At 47.2% G+C, this 17347-nt stretch overlaps 1 protein-coding gene across 6 annotated transcripts in view; it reads right to left on the bottom strand.

Moving 5' to 3' along the window:
* Nucleotides 1–17347, bottom strand: part of PKNOX2 (PBX/knotted 1 homeobox 2) — a 257738-nt gene that overhangs the window by 95386 nt on the left and 145005 nt on the right. For 4 of the 6 annotated variants that reach the window (XM_081037159.1, XM_081037165.1, XM_081037160.1 and 1 more), the window contains one exon: nucleotides 3262–3368. The exons of the other annotated variants lie outside the window; for them this stretch is intronic. The gene's annotated coding sequence lies outside the window, so the exon portion shown is untranslated. The remainder of the gene's footprint in view (nucleotides 1–3261; nucleotides 3369–17347) is intronic. 6 annotated transcript variants of the gene reach the window in all.

Here is a 17347-nt window from a genome sequence, read left to right as displayed (position 1 = left end):
TACAAGAAATAGTAATGGGATTCTTTAAGAAGAAAAGAAAAAGATAAAAAATATGAATAATAAAATGGCGATAACTACATGTCTATCAACAATTACTTTAAATGTAAATGGATTAAATGCTCCAGTCAAAAGACATAGCATGGCTGAATGGATAAGAAAACAAGACCTTTACATATGACACCTACAAGAGACTCACTTCAGATCAAAAGACGCACAAAGGCTGAAAGTAAAGGGATGAAAAAAGGTATTTCATGAAAATGGACATAAAAAAGCCCCCAAAACTGGGGTAACAATACTTATACCAGACAAAATAGACTTTAAAACAAAGGCTATAACAAGAGACAAAGAAGGATTCAGTAAATCTACTTCTGGATATTTATATGAAGAAACCCAAAACACTGAGTTGGAAAGACATATGTATCCATATGTTCATTGCAGCATTGTTTACAATAGCCAAGATATGAAAGCAACTTCAGTGTCCATCAATAGAAGAATGGATAAAGAAGTGATCTCTCTCTGTCTCTGTTTCTGTCTCTGTCTCTGTCTCTGTCTCTCTCTCTCTCTCTTTCTCTCTCTCTCTCTCTCTCTCTCTCTCTCTCTCTCTATATATATATATATATATATATATATATATATATACATATACATATACATACACACACACACACCTCGATGGTGCCAAAAAAATGTATACACATTTTAAGAAAGGAAAAACTATTAAAATCCTAATACTCAATATATACTGATAATAAAAGATGAATACAAGTCACATCTCACTTCTGCAATTACAAGAGGTGCTCAAAGTGGTTACCATCAGTGTAATTTTAATACAGTTTTTTTCTTTCTTAAAATGTGTATACTTTTTTTTGGACCCTCTGTATGTATTTGCTGATTGATAAGAGGAGAAGTGTCTCCCAAACTGGGATACAGCTAATCCCATTCCCTTCCTAAACCCTGCACATGGGATCAGACCCTTTACATAGTCCATGAACATTCAGATACATTGGCTGGCTCTTCAGAACTTCGATTTACATTAGCCCAAATGGGACTCTGAAAATCCCCCCTTGGAGGGTACCAGCAGTTGAGGCTCCCTTTTTCACAGTTCTGAGCACTGCCATTGCCTCCTGAGGACACTAAGCCCTGCTGCTCCAGGCTTGACAGGAGATGGGCTAGGGTGGAGCATCAATACAGGGAGGAGGAGAGAAGCTGCAGTCCTTAACTCTGGTTGCTAGGTGCTCGGCTCTATACTTGTCCTGCACCAACCGCGAGGACACACAATTGCTCTTGCCACCCCTCAGATGCTGCCCCTGGTTTCCCCCATGTGTCCCTAGGTACCTCTGCCTCTACAGAGCCTCTGACTTCAGAGAAGGCAGGCAGGCCCAGGAGAGTCTCTATGTCGGTTAGGGTTTGTCGTCGGCACGTGGAGATCATTAACACGGCTTATTTTTAAATTGCAATTGCAAAATGTAAATGCTCCCCAAACTGATGTGTAATTGCTACCCCCTCCACCCCAGCCCTTCCCCTCTGGTGCCAGCTTTGCAAGGAGAGAATTAGAAAATAAAAAGGGGGTGGATTATGTAAGCAAAACGATTTTTAAAAAAAGAGAGTGACAGAGCTAAGAATTTAAGTGAGACAGCTGGCAGCTTCTCTGATTGCCACACTTCCAGCATTAGCTGCAAAAATTGTCCCTGCAATTGCACCCATCCAAGCAAGAGTGTCAACTGTATTTAGTCCCCAGAACAGACCAGGCTGGCACTCACTTGGCAAGACAGTTCAGTGGTCTCTGTGTGTGTGTGTGTGTGTGTGTGTGTGTGTGTGTGTTGTGGCAGGAGGGAGAGGGAAGGTCACGGGTGATATTCGAGGTGGCTTCTATCTCATCCATGGAAACCTTTCATTTTACAGACAGAACTCACAGCAGTAGTTAGCCTTCTGGCGACTCATTCCATCCTTCCCCATATTCAACATAGGGAGGGGCAGAGGGCACCTCCATGCCCTCAGGCACCGTCTTGACCTGTTCAGATGCCAGCATCGCGCCATTGTCTTCAAGCCTCTGCCACAGCCATTGTCTGCAGTGAACTCTCTTCAACGCCATTGTACACAGTCTCCACAGGTTGTTGAATAGTTTGTCAACCTGTTTTCTAAATGGGCATCATCTGACCCACACTTACTGAAGCCTCGGGCCCTCTGCATATGCCCTTGTCTCCGGCTCTCAGCTCTAGGAGCCACAGCATGCTCCCCACCCCTAATACACTGAGAACACAGAGCTCCCCAAACAGCCAGGGGAGGTAAGGAGAGGACAGTCATCATGGGCCAGTTCTGCCACTCTCAGACAGGTGGTCCTGTTGAATAAAGCCATGGGGCTTCACTAACTGCCTGCTTGGGAGCCAGGCCCACGACCATTTACCTTTCTGATCAACTGTCTCCCTCTCCCTCTCTCCAGGGAACCAGCTCTTGTGAGGAATCTGGCAAAGATTACTGCCCCTGAAAGGAAGGCTGATGAACTATAAGATTACAGTGGCCCTAAGACATCAGGGACACTTACAAAATCCTGGGCAGGGTCCTTTGAAGTCTGGGCCCAATCTCACCCTAACAGATCCAGCACTTACCATGGCATACTGGAAAGAAAAACGAGTGGTTTTGAATAACTGGATTTCTAAATCCCTCCCTAGGTTGATACCTACGTCTCGGAGATCACGAAGTTACTTAAGGGGATTTTAAAAACGTTATCTGATAAGAGGATTAAATGAGATTCTCTATTCAAAATGCTTTCCACATTCTAAAGAACGATTTCTCAGAGTTCATCAGAAACACCTGGTTTCCTCCATGTTCATCAAAAACATGGGATGCAGACTCCTGGGTCTTTACCTGGACTCACAGAATCAGAATGTCTGGTGTGAGGTCCAGGATCTGCTTTCTTAACAAACACCCCTAGGGGATTCTTAGGCGATAATGCTCGCTCCAGAGAGTTGCACAAATGTTATCCTCATCATGGATGTGAGCAGCAGCCCATCCATCTGTGTCCACAACAGTTTATTGTTCACAGAATGTGTAGAAGAAAGGAGAGGCGTAAGGGCATAAGGCAGAGCCCTCGTCCTGTCTTCAGGGAGGAAAGACATGAAAAAACAACACAGTGTGCTTTCCAGGGCTGTACATGCCAAGTGTCAGCTAACATTGTGGGCTGGTTCTCGAGCCTTTCAGAAGAAAAGATAATCTGCCTGGAGGGTTTAACTATGTGTTAAAGGACAGAGAAGCATTTCTTACTGTTCAGTGATCCTGGCGGCCTCGTGGATGGCTCTCAGGAGACACACTCCCCTCGTCTCACTTCCAGCTGGGCCAGAAATTCTTCCTGTCAGCTAGAGCCAACGCACCTGTGAGAAAAGGCAGTGCAGCTCTCAGAAGGGAAGGCCGGAGGCACAGAGACATCAGTGAACAAGTCGACACCGCCTCTCCCTAGGCTGGCCGAGCAGGATACATTCCATTTGCTCTCCAGACCTGTTACCATTGTCACCATTCAAGTCTCTCTCCTCATTGTGGCTGCTGGGGCCCACCCAGCCATTTTAGAGCCCAGGCCCTTGTCACAGTGGGAAGTGCCGTGTCGTCGCCTATCTGGTTTCCTGACACTAAGCATACATGTGGACCCCTCTCCCCCTAGGGGTGGGCAGATCTCTGAGTGATTTCTGGGCCTTCATTTTAAACTGTGGGGAACATAGAGGAAGGGGAAGAAGGTGCAGCCTTTTCAGATGTGCAGATGGGTTTCAGAGGTCTGGAATCTGGGGGTCCAGCGAGACACTGCTGGGGTGGAGGGGAGGGTGCCTGCAGTCAGCAGGGAGGACGAGTCAGGAGGGCAACACAGGCAAAGCAGAAAGTAACAGTGAAGGACAGCCTCTGGCCTCAAGGTGCCTTTGGCCACACAACTTAGCTATTTACTTTTAGATTAAAGTGAATTAATTTTCTTTCCCAATACTTGAAATGGACAAAGGTGCTGGAAAATGGAGGTTGGTGGTCAGCGCTATTACAAGGCCTGGCCTGGCACTTTCCAAACACACATCAATTTCAACTTGTGGATCGAGTTGCCAGTTTGAGTCCAACAAGGCTGTGCTTGGGCCCAGGATGGCAGGGTCACCGGGTGGAGGGGTGGCCGCTTGATGCCTGGGCTGCCTCTTCAGGGCGGCATCACGGAGCATCTGCAGCCCTTCACCAGAGGTAAATGCATCTTTAACATTCACAGCTCCTTCCTAGTTAACACCATCTTAGTGGTGTTAAAGAATGTAATTAACTAGTGACATGACAACAGGAGGAGCTAAACAGTGGCCCAGGCTGAAAGCTGCAGTGGGGAAATGGAAATTTAGACATTTGCCTGAACAAGATTTTCCCACCTTCTTTCCTCTGTGTGTGTGTGTGTGTGTGTGTGTGTGTGTGTGTGTGCACGTGCCTGCATGCACTGCAGGAAGGTGAGGGCGGCAGAGACACAGCAGGGAGGGATGAATTCCCGGCTGCAGGAGAGAGAAAGCTGGGGTGTGCTAGAAGGATGGCATGAGCTGAGAGAAGCTCCACGAGGGGCAGGGTGGTAAATGAATTTCCATTAACAAGAACTCTGTGGGTTGACATAAAACCCCCCTCCCCACACCTCAGACTCTTCCCAAGGGGAACTGAGGGTACCAGACATTCAAAGCAGAAGGAGGCTCAGGCCCCCCTAGCATTGCCTGCTCTGGGGCAGCCACAGAGAGGGGCTCAAGGTATCAAGACCAACTGAGAGGATTGTGAGCACCAACTCTTGTGGTGCAACACCCTCACGCCTGCCTGCCCCAGCCTGCTCTCCTTCTTGTGGTCTTCTCTGTGAATTGTCAATGTCTCCCAGTTCTCCGGCACCCCCAGGCAGCAAACCTGGGAGACACCCCAAGCGAGCCAGCTCCACCTCATTTTCACTCCTCATTTCTCCTCCACTTCCTATCCCTTCCCAGTCAGGGCGGAAGATGGGCTTTCCTCCTTTCCATTCCCAGTGACACAACCTAGAGAGAGCCCTCATCCCTGGCCATGCCAGCAGGCCCCGCATCCCCACAGTTAGCATTTCCTGCTGCCTCCAGATGGAGCTTCCCAGGCAGACGGCTTCATTCTGCATCCATCCGTGCCAGGCCCTGCCAACACACTGCCCTGGATGGGCTTACAGCTGTGTCACCGCCTGCTCCAGAATTTTCAATGACTCCTTACTCATAGAAGGCACCAACCAATAAATGTTCACTGATTGCGTTTTACCAAGTGCAGCCTCCAAGGTGCCTGCAGTCGGCCCCCACCTGTCCTTCTAGACTCATCTTCCATCCATCACCCACAGCCTTGCTGCCCTCCCTCCAAACACACCACTTTCCAATGTCTGGACCTGTCCCACAATTTCCAGCCTCTCCTGCTGCCGCAGTTCCATATTCCTACCTGACAAGACCCTAACCATTCTGCAATGTTCAACTCAAACATTCTAGATTTCTCCTCTAAAGCCAGAAGTAGTTTTACTTCCTCTATGTTTCCAGGTAACATGCTGCTCTCATTCTCTGACAGCTCTCACACATTCTATCTCATGTGATAGTCGTCATTAATTTCCTTCTTTCTTCCTTTCTTCCTTTCTTCCTTTCTTTCTTTCTAAATAAATCTTTATTGGGGAGTATTGGGGAACAGTGTGTTTCTCCAGGGCCCATCAGCTCCAAGTTATTGTCCTTCAATCTAGTTGTGGAGGGTGCAGCTCAGCTCAAAGTCCAGCCACCGTTCTCAATCTTTAGTTGCAGGGGGCACCATCCCATGCAGGAATTGAACCGGCAGCCTTATTGTTGGTGCTCACGCTCTAACCACCTGAGCCATCCAGCCGCCCCTCAGGAAGCTCAGTGGCAGCTCGTTGTCTTCAATCTAGTTGTGGAGGGCTCAGCTCACTGGCCCATGTGGGAATCGAACCGACAACCCTGTTGTTCAGAGCTTGCGCTCTAACCAACTCAGCCATCTGGTTGCCCCTTAAATATCTTTCATCTCTTTCCAAACTGTAAGCTCCCCATGGGCAGAGATCCTGTCTGATGTCTGTATAATTTTTTCAGTTTGCAAAGTACTTTCCTATGTACCTTGTTTTCCTGAAAATAAGACCTAGTCGGACAATCAGCTCTAATGCATCTTCTGGAGCAAAAATTAATATAAGACATGGTATTATGTTATATTATATTGTATTGTATTATATTAATTATATTATATTATATTAATTATATTATAATATACCAGGTCTTTTAGTAAAATAAGATTGGGTCTTATATTAATTTTTGCTCCAAAAGACGCATTAGGGCTGATTGTCCAGCTAGGTCTTATTTTCTGGAAAACACAATATCTTCGCTAACCTTAAATGCTAAAGGTCAATATTTTAATAAAATAATTTAGTTTTTATTACCTTTACAAAGTAATACATGCTATTGTACAAAATAAATAAATAGAGGGAAAGATTTTAGATTAGTTGTAATCCTATATTTCAAAGACAACCACAGTTAATATGAGGAGTGAAATTCTTCTTAAAAACAGTGTCATACTGTTCTATAACCAGCCTTTCATATTTAGCAACATATCATAAATACCTTTACATATTAGAGAAATATATACAATAATCTTAGTGGCTATATGGCATTCCATTTATGTATATACTAGGAATTACTCAGCCAAATTTCTATCATTGCTGTGATTGTTTCTAGTTTTTGCTATTATAAACAAATAACACCCATTCTCGTAGCTGAGTTTTGCTCCAGATTTGATCACTGTCTTGGGATAAGTTTCTAGGTGTGGAGCTGCCAAATAAAGGTATGTTCATTTTTTTTTTTTTTAAGATTTTATTGGGGAAGGGAAATAGGACTTTATTGGGGAACAGTGTGTACTTCCAGGCCTTTTTTTCAAGTCAAGTTGTTGTCCTTTCAATCTTGGTTGTGGAGGGTGCAGCTCAGCTCCAGGTCTAGTTGCCGATTTCTAGTTGCAGGGGGCGCAGCCCGCCATCCCTTGCGGGAGTCTAACCGGCAACCTTGTGGTTGAGAGGACGTGTTCCAACCAACTGAGCCATCTGGGAGGCAGCTCAGCTCAAGGTGCTGTGTTCAATCTTAGTTGCAGGGGGCGGAGCCCACCATCCCTTGAGGGACTCGAGGAATTGAACTGGCAACCTTGTGGTTGAGAGCCCACTGGCCCATGTGGGAATTGAACCGGCAGCCTTTGGAGTTAGGAGCATGGAGCTCTAATCGTCTGAGCCACCGGGCCAGCCCACGGTATGTTCATTTTAAAGAAACTTTATAAATTCCTTGCAGGAAGATCCCACAGTTTACAAGGTCCTCTCTACAGTATGTGAGAAACACCTGTTTCCTGCCAGGTGGTTGTTCCCATTTTACAGGTGTGGATAATGAGGCGGAGGAAGGTCCAGAACTGGGCTTGCTGAAGTAAACAGCCAGCAAGTGGCATGTTTTCTGACTCCAGACATTTTGGTCTTCCAACCTCCCCACTTCTCTTTGCTCTTGTGTTTTACCAACCCAAACCTGTAGCAGTCAGTGTTAAGTAAATGCTGAGCTCCCAGAGGACAGGGCAGAGGTGAGGTGTCCTGGGTGGTGGGTGGGGCCACTCCTGGGAGTTCTGCAGGTGCTGCCTTCCCTGCCTCCTTTCCTGGGTGTCTGAGGCCTACTTGGCAGATGAGAGGTTTGATCCTGGGTAGCATTTTACTGTCCCCTTTGCCCCTCTTCTGGGCATGCTCTGCCTGTCTTCGAGGAGCTCATGATCTAGTTGAAAAAGACACAGTTGTACCCTGAGATGTGTGGATGGTGCTGCTTCTTGCTGTCGGCTTCCCCACCCCCTCCTCTGCCATAGCCTACAGTGGCAGAGGTAGGGGACAAAGTCCAGGTCAGGGCTGCAGACGGAAGAAGCCCTGCCGGCCTGGTGTGTCCTTCGGCCTCTGAAAGCTGTTGTCCTCTCTGGCACTGAGGGGTTGGAGCTCCTTGCCCGTGTCCAGCTGCAGTTGCATGCCTTTTTGTCCATCTTTCTGCTCTTGCTGTACCTCTGCCCCACCCCCACCCCAAGATAGCACCATACCGAGGAGCTGGAGCCCCTCAGAGAGGAATCACACCGTATTAGGGGAGAGAAGTCAACTGTACTCCCCACTCAGGGACTCATAAAATGCACATTTGAGAGAGGAAGAACAATCCGAGGTGACACCACACACGCCCACATGGAACATGCTTCAGGGCTACAACATACCTAGATTCCTCCTTTCCCAGAACTGGTTCCCAACAGCCTGGGGAAAGCTTCAAGGCAGAAATATAGCCTGTAATCTGTAAATTTAGCCTGTAAATATAGCAGAAATATTTCCTTCACTGCCAGCTATTCCTCTGAGCATAAGGAGGGCAACTCACAGGACAGAAAGCACTGAGGGGAATAAAAGATGTCTGGGAGGAGACTGCCCTGGATCATGGCCATGCTTCTTACCCCAGCTGCCTCTCTGAGCCATGTTTCCCTCCACACTCAAGCCTGCCTTGCCCTGAAGGAGGGAGCCTGGGCCTGGGTGCTCCTTTTTAGATCTTGGAGAGAGAGAACTCACCACCCTCCCTTTTGTCACCATATGAAGCCCTTGTCCTCTAGAGGCTAACAGGAAGCCTGCAGCACTGCTGCCCTGAACCTGAGGTGGGGCTTGGGTCCACTTAACGGGCAGCCTGACAGGCAGGGAGGCAGATAGACACACAGAGAGAGATAGGTGGGAAGACACGGGCTCTGTGTGACCTGATGGCTCAGATGTTTCAGGGGACAAATAAGGAAGCAGGAGCTTTATCTTGAAGGTAAAATCCCTTCCGTCCCCACAAGATCCCCAAGAAATGGAGCAGCCATTTTCCCACCCCAGCGCTTTGGCTCTGATCAGGCCCCTCGCTGCCTATCCAAGGTCCTTTTACCAGGCTACCCTCTGACGGGATGGACGAGCTTCCCCAGGGAGCGCCTGTCCCTGTTTTGCCAACTTGCACTTACACTTTTTGCAGATGGACAGGACAGGAGTGAAGATGGAGCCTCTGGAATCTCTGCCCAGAAACCCATACCAAAGACCTATCTATGCCCTGTCCGTTTCGGGGACATTGCCCCATCTTGGTAGTTATCCCAGGAGCAGAAAACACCCAAGTCTTCATCCCCACTGACCAAAGAGCCTTGAAAGGGCCTGTTCTTACTCTGGAGCTCACCTGAGGACCTATTCTTACGTAAGTGCCGTGACAGAAGTGTGCTTGCCTTCCAGGACTCTCAGGCATTTCCTGAACTGTAGACTCCTGCGACAGTCTACGGCTTCTCCCACCTTCCTGCTGGGGGAGCAAGCGAAACTCACAGCTAGTTCCAGCTCTGCCCCAAGTCTGCCATGTGATGGTGGACCAAACCTCTTTGAATTCTGCTCCATCATCATGCTCACCATCATCATCCTTCGGCATTGTTGTCTGTAAACAAGAGGCTGGACCTGACAGTATGGCCCCTTTTCAGACTGCTCTTTAGCAGCTAAACTCAATCATCCCAGTGAAAGCATCAAATTTCACCTGAGCACGAGGCTGTGAGATCAGCCTTTTTGAGATAAAAGACCAAGATTCCAATCCTCTAGGAACAGACAGCCTCCTTGGAAGCTAAAATAATTCACAGACTTACTTGTTTATATGGTTCCTCTCCGACTCAAAAACCTATAATGGCTTGCCAAGGCCTAAGAAGACAAAATCCAAATTTCTTAGCCTCCATAATCAGCCTAAACCTAGCTCTCTTACCTAATCCCCAAGTCCTTTCAAACCTGAACCTTTTCTCCAGCCACGTCAGGCTACCACTGTCTTACAACCAAACTCACACCATGTCTGAGCCCTTTGACCCCCTGCCCAAGCCATCGTGCTCTTCTGGGGGGCCTTGTGTTCCCCCCTTCTCCCTGCTGTCCAGGTCCTATCCTACCCTCAAAAACAAGCTCACATCCTACTTTTTTCTGAACTGCTACAGCTGAATAAAGTCAGCCTTTTGCAACCCTACCCTGTGATTGGCCCTCAATCTGACTCTATTTTGTGAATTCCTGCTTTCATTGCTAATCTACATTTTCTTAATGGCATCATATATTTTGAAGACAAGACTTGTATCTTCAATTTCTCTTCTGTTTTCCATCCATACCTAGGGTCGTGCTGTGCCCATGTAGATCCTTGAAAGTGTCATTCTTATCACATGAAGAGGAACCACTACTGGGAAACACTGCCTCCGATCAATGCTCCGTCAGTTCAGCGGAGACTTTGCCTTTTTTGGTTATTATTACTCATTGTCAATGGCATTACAGTTCCCTGACTTTCAACGTGTCTCTGAATTGAGAGCTTTTGACCAAACTATGGATTATTTCATATGCCTCCGGCACTCAATTTTGCTAAGTGAATGTGGACGAGATAGTACAGTAGAGTGAAAAAGACTTTGAAGTCAGACAAACTTGAATTCAAATCCTAGATCTCCTTCTTACTAGCTGTGTGATTTCTGTCAGTCTTGGTTTTCCTAGTTCTATAAAATGGAAACTCGCAGGGTTTTTATTAGGATTTCACGGTATCACATCAGACACCTGATACTCTTCGTGGAGAGCAAAATACTCAGCCCTGACATAGACTAAGCTTTAATAAGTGGCGACTCTTGTCATTAATGACAATGAGAGTACTAATAGTTTGTTTCAATCTTGTTTGGCAAAATCCTACTCATCCTCCAAGATCCAGCTCTGGAAAGTTTTCTCTCAATGCCACTCTACCCCACATAGGATAAGTCATTCCCTCCTTCCTGACCTCCTAAGAATGGGGACTGTTATCTGTCATAACATGAAGCCCAAAGTTCTTAGCCATGACCTTTAGGTTGTATCTCACTAAATTATTATTATGTGTTCCTAGACATGTCCCTCCCCTAAGCTCCCAGCTTCCTGAGCCCGGCGTTCCTTGCCTCTGTGCTTCTAGTTCTGGTCTGGCATCAGGCTCGATGTGTGTTTATGAAGTGATGGGATGAATGAATGAGCAGGAATGCCAAAAGCAATCAGGAGACCAGGGCAGAATGTGACCAGACACAAATTAGAGACTTGTGATGGCGAATCCATCATGGAAAGCAAATGTCCTTTTTAACTCAATTGAGGTCAGCCCTACATTTAGAGAAGTCACTTAATTTTCCCATCAGAATTTCCTTTCTTGGCGAAACCTTCAGCCCCAGCAGAAGCCCTTTGAAGAGCTCTGCCAAACCCACCTGTCTCCATCCCTCCTGTCCCCTCAGTTGGGTTCAATCCCTTCTCCTACAACTCCCCACCATTCCTTTCCCCATCAGTCAGACCCTCTAACCTCGGAGTTCCTGCTCCCTCACCCAACCGGGCTGCTGAATGACCCTGGTTCTGAGATAGGCTTCCCAGCCCAAAAAGCTCTCTCCAGGAGCAGAAGAATCTCCGTGCACTTGACACAAGCTAATCATTCTGTTTGGCTCCCAGGTGGAGTGAGCCCCACAGTCAGTCTCTCCATCTCCTCTGCTGTACCTTCCCTCAGCCGTGGCCTCCTGACTGGCTTCCCAGCAGCCTGCTGCAGCCTGCTTCTTCCTGAACGCACAGTCTCAAGGACGGTTCTAGCAGCAAGGCACATCCAGGCACAGTTCTCTTAGCACATGTCTCACCAAACTGTGATCGTCTGTTTGCCAGTCTGTCTGCCCCACTAGGTTCTACAAACCTAAACTCACTCTCAAGCCTATATATCTCCACAGATCCCAATATGTATTTTGGACATGTTAGATGTTCAATAAATATTGGTTAAATAAAGGAGTAAATGAATGGATATATTCAGCAGAGGGTCTGAAGAATGTTTGCCCTACCATGTGCTAATGTCCTTGACAAAGATCTATATTATCCAATTTATTATTTAATCCTTGCAACAACCCTATAAAGTAAGGGTTATTCATCCTGCTTTTTGAAAGGGGGAATTGAGGTTAGAAAAGTGACTTGCCCAAAGTCACAAAGCCGGTTAAGGGGCAGAATGAAACAGCAGAGTCCAAGGGTTTTATGGTGGCCTCTTCAGCACCCTGCCCACCTGCCCATCTGCCCTCCTGCCCAGCCAGGGAAAGGATGCAAAGTGGCTGAGCTGCTTCTGCTCTGCCTCGCTTGGGAAATAAAAAGACAAATTCTTCTTCTCATCATTTGGTGAGTCGGTGACATTTCGTTTGACAAAGAATCCAGGAAAAAGCCTCTCTGGGGACCAGTTTTGGGACTAGGCTGTGATAATATTGCTTTATTGAAAAAGGATGCTAGGAACTGAGTTCCGGATGGCCTTTTACATAAAGTAATTTATGCAAGAAGTGAGAAATAATTTTAAAAAACCACACATGTTGATGTATACACGGTCATAATGATGGTCCTGACAACACACACATGCTCGTGCACATGCACACGCACACACACACTCACATATGCATGTACACACACACACGCAAATAATCCCCAGACACACAGTCACAGACCGGGAAAGGTACAAATTCCCGTTTACTGTGAGGACCAGGGCCACACACCCCGTAAGAAGCCAAAAGATTCTCGTAGGTTCCATGCAGAGCCCTGTGGACACACCCACTTGCAAAAACAGTCTGATGGCTCTGACTTTCCCTTCCATGACTGCCAGGATAGATGGCGATTTTCCCCACACATGTACATTTCAGTCATGAAGGAACTCACCGGAAGCATGACATTGCAGGAATGAATGTCTCTGTGCCCCCCTGCCCTTCTCGGGGTCCTGTTCCCTCCCTCAATAATCACACTGCATATGGAGACGCTGCCACCTGATGACCTGCTGCCCAAGGCACAAGTCCCTTTCTGGAGAGATTTACACCTAGTGTCTCACTGAGGTTTCCGTCATAAGCTGCTCCTTGAGGACAGACAGCAAAGGAGCGATAGCAAGGACACGAAATGAAATGTCTGTAAAATTCTCATTCAGATGCCATTCAGAAATAAATCTCAGCTATGGAAGGGATGGCAAAAGAATTTTATTTAAAATGCCTTTGTCCCTAGACTATTTGTGAAGGTTTGGGATTGGAAAGGGTATCTGAAAGTCAGGAATACCCCTCCAGCCATGGTGATTTTGAGCCCAGGATCCCTGTTTTTGTGGAATCAGAAACTGAGAAACTCAGAGTCCAGAAACTGTCCTGGAGCCAGGACACCCGGCTTTTATCTGTAATCCTCCTGTGTCAGCTCAGGATGTGACCCAGGGCCTCGGTTTCTCCATCTGTAAACTAAGAAGGTTAGGACCGATTGTCATTTCCACCATGGTCTCATCAGGAGACCCCTTGCTCTGTCTTGGCCAGGGTTAATGAGACCTCACACACCCCTGTGTGTGCACAATGATTTATGTCCTAAAGCAGGGCCAGCCTCATCCATTAGCATTTTACGGTATGCATTTCACAGTATTTCACAGCATTTCACAGTAACTCCGTGAAGCTGGTAGTGCTGGAGTCAATATTCCCATTTTATAGATAGAATAATCAAAACTGAGACTTAAGCGCCTTAGCCAAGGTCACAAAAAGAATCAGTATTGATTCAAATTCCATGGAATTCAAATATTTCCTTGGACATCACTCCCTATTTAAAGGGGGGAAATACACAGTATGCCTTGAAAACCCTGGAGTTTGTCTGGAAAATGTTTTTTTTTTTCTATTGCCTAGGTTGAACTTGTTAAATAGTAACTGTGATTTCAAAGCTTCTGCTGCATGGCTTAGGGTAAAGGCCCAGGGCAGATGTTCTTTCATTTAGGAAACGATTTAACATCTTTTGGCTATTAAAGGAGAGGTTGGGTCTAATATGGGAGGGGAAAGATGAAAAGAAACTCAGTTGTTTCTCACTCATTCAACAAATGTTTACTGAATGCCTGCTACGTGCCAGGAATGGTTCACAAAAAAACGATATCTCAGCAATCATGGGGCTTACATGTAGGCCAGAAGTGGAGATGAGAGTGGTGGACAGACGATAACAAGATACCTAAATAAAATCTACAGTGTTACATAAGACAGGCAGAGGAGAAGAGGTAAATAAATGTAAGGGAGTGGACTATTAGGAATTTAAAGATCCCCTACTAACTTCCTGGGAAAACAGGCTAGACTGCAGGATAATATAGACAGTGAGAAACTTCTTCTGGGGGACAGGAGAGGGATTTGAAGATGTCATTTTATGTGTGACGGCTCACTTGTTCCTATTCTGGCATCTCCTCAGGGCTGGGACCAGGGGGAGGTGAGTGAGGAACTTGCTGTGAGCACAAAGTTCAGGGCCCCCAAAACCTCAGCACGGTGGTTACGGTACTGACAGGTGATGATAGGATCAGCGAGAGTGCCCTGCCTACCACATTAAAATGCGGTGGAATTCTAGGAAGAATCAGGAATGCTAAGCCTGTTGTCATTTAAAATTTTAATGTTTTGCTTATCATGCATTTTTGTTATTAAGTTTGATCTTTTAAAAATATTGCATTAACATCCTCTTTCCCTTGATTACTAAGTTTTGGGGTCCCCCCTTAGATTTTATGCCAGGGGTGAGTGATACAGGGCCTACCTCCCGTATCAGGAAAAATGTTCATGTGCAACAGCTTTGTTAGCGGGATGAGAGAGAAGAGGCAGTGCCCACTGGGAAAGGTGTGCAGGAAGAGAGAAGGAGGCCACACAAGCAAGGCAGGGTAAAAGGGAGCAGCACTTATTCTCGAAGCAAGACTGGCCAGAAGAATCCACACACCGTTCCTCTCTTGGACTCTGGGGAAGCTGGACTTTCCCCAGTGTGGGTGGGAATATCAAGTTGTTGTATTGGGATATTCATGGGAAAGGTGACCCTCATACTCCCATAAGCTTGGAGGCCACATGGGGATGGCACATGACTAACTGCTCCCCCTTCCCCTTCCAGCTCTGCAAACAAGGGTTCTGCGCTGGGTGATAAAATGTGCAGGCACCGGAGTCCATTGGGAGCCCTGGGAGTGAAGGTACCGAGTGGCCATCGGGGCCCATCAGGGTTACACTGTGACCAGTGGCCCTGCCTTGGTCGGGGGTGGGGGGGAGGGGGTCATTCATTGCCTTCACTCCCGTGGGAAAGGAGAGAGTAGCACCTTACCATTGCATCTGTCTAGGAGAGCATGAGTCCCCTGAGGACAGGGAACGGAGGGGCATTCATCAGCAGGGAAGACTCTGCAGGGTGAAGGGATTCTCTGTGCGCACAGCACCCCAACTCCAAGGCAAGTGCCCAGGCCCACAGCCAGATTGCTTTCCTCACAATTGCTCCCTGCTTCTCTCCAGTGCCCTCCAAACCTAACAACGAATCCGATAACCTATGCTCAAAAACCTTTTATTTACAAAAATAAGTCAGGTACTTGAGACCGTTCACGATATGGCTCCTATCTAACTTTTCAGGCTTATCTCTTATATGTCTCCTTCAAGTCCTCTAAGTCAGGGGCTGGCAAACTCCACCCAGGCAAATCCTGAGAGTGTCTGTTTTTGTAAATAAAGTGTTATCGGAACACAGCCGTGCCCATTCGTTCACTATTGTCTACGGCAGCTTTCCACCACAATGGTGGAATTCAGTAGTTGCAACACACAACCTGAAATATTTACTGTTTGAAACTTTCCATCGAAAGTTCGTTGAGCCTGGTCTAGATTATAGGAGTGCCCGTCTTCTCCTATAGACTCTCCTCAGAGGTCCCTCCAGCCCTCAGCTGGTTCTACTCTCCAAGACAGGACTGATTCTTTTCCCTGCGCGAGTAGCTGAAACGGCTCATTCTTCAAGGACTCAGCTTACATATTATTTACTCTGTGATGTCTCTTGAATTCCTATAAAGAATTGCTCACAGCCATGGCACTTTGTCAGGGTGCCCACATAATTTATCACCCAAACTGGAACAATCTTGAGAGTGAAGGATTAATAATTACACAGCAACTACAGGCTTCAACTAAGACGTCCCAGACAAACCGGTCACACGGCAGGCAGCCCTGCACTCGGCACTTAGCTCTTCCTGCCGTCTGTGGGTTAATTGTTTACCTCTCTAGCTCTCCCAGCAAGCAGAATGCTCAAGGGGAAGGACAGAGTGTGGGGGGGGTTCTGACCCTCAGAGAATTCTTATCCATAGGATGTGATCGATTCATGTTTGCTGAAATGAAAGAAGGAAGGGTGCTGGTCTCCAGAGCAGTGTCCTTAAGAGCAGCAAGCTGGAGTAACCAAGGACAGGCAGCCCTTAGCCTAATGGAGAGGAGGTACTTGCCGCCAGAGGAGGTTGCACGCTTGTGTTTGTGTCTTTGTGCTTGCACACCCAACACAAGAGGCCATGAGAGTGCCTCGTAGCCCCCGGTAGACCCACTGTTCTGCCTCCCTGGCTCCCTTGCAGCCCCTCCACCCCCAGTTCCTCCCAGCTCTGCCAATCCACGTGCTCAGCTGCTTCCCCCCTGACATCCCTCAGGGAGGCTGGAGTCGCCATATGCAGGGTCCCACATACATCAAAAGGCTGGGCTTGCAATTGTCAGAGTGGTCATGGCTGCCTGGGTCTCTGCCAAATTAGGAAAGGAGAGGGCACCATTTCAAGGGTGATGGTTTATTTTTGTGCGTTCTGAGCTGAGGCTGAATATCAGAAGTTAGATAAACATCTCCTATCAGAAAGCTCTAGCACATTCTACAGACGTGGAAAACTAAGGGACTAAGTGACCATTGAACATATTGGTATTCTCCATCTGTTTTACACTGCACAGCAGGGAGAGTTTTCTGAAGTGGGACTCCCATTCGACCCCTTACCCCCTTCTCCCTTGTTTCAAACACATTACTGGCTTCCCATGCCTCTGAGATCAAAACCGAAATCCTCACCATGGCCTGGGAAGTTAGGGCATCCGGCCCTGCCCCCTCTCCCGCCTGCTGCCCCTCCCTGGCTCTCTGCGTCCAGCCACTCAGGCCTTTGGGCCCTCAAACAGGAGGTGCTTCTTCCTATCGCAGGGACTTTTCACTAGAGTCCCGTCTTCCTGGAAGATGCTCTCTCCTCATCCACTTGCAAGTAGTAAGAGCTTCACTTTCACTTCACCGCTCTCAGGCCAGGAACGTCTCCTTTGAACACTGCATTTCTCAATTCTGTTTGTAATTATACATTAATTTGTGATTGCTGGAGTAATGCCTGTTTTCTCCACCCAGCTCGAAGCTCCACCAGCCTGTAAGCATGGCAGGGCCCAGGCTTGTTTTGCTCCCCTTGAATCCCTGGCACTCAAATAGTAGATCATCTTCACCAATCTGAGTCCACTATCAGAAAGCTGACCTCTGACCATTTCTCAATGTAGTCAAAAAAGTGATTGGAAATAGGAGCTAGGGAATGAATTCCTCTTT

Source organism: Rhinolophus hipposideros, assembly GCF_964194185.1.
Source record: "Rhinolophus hipposideros genome assembly, chromosome: 24".
Taxonomy (NCBI): domain Eukaryota; kingdom Metazoa; phylum Chordata; class Mammalia; order Chiroptera; family Rhinolophidae; genus Rhinolophus; species Rhinolophus hipposideros.
Note: the sequence above shows the minus strand (reverse complement) of the source record. Positions and strands in the feature narration are given on the sequence as shown.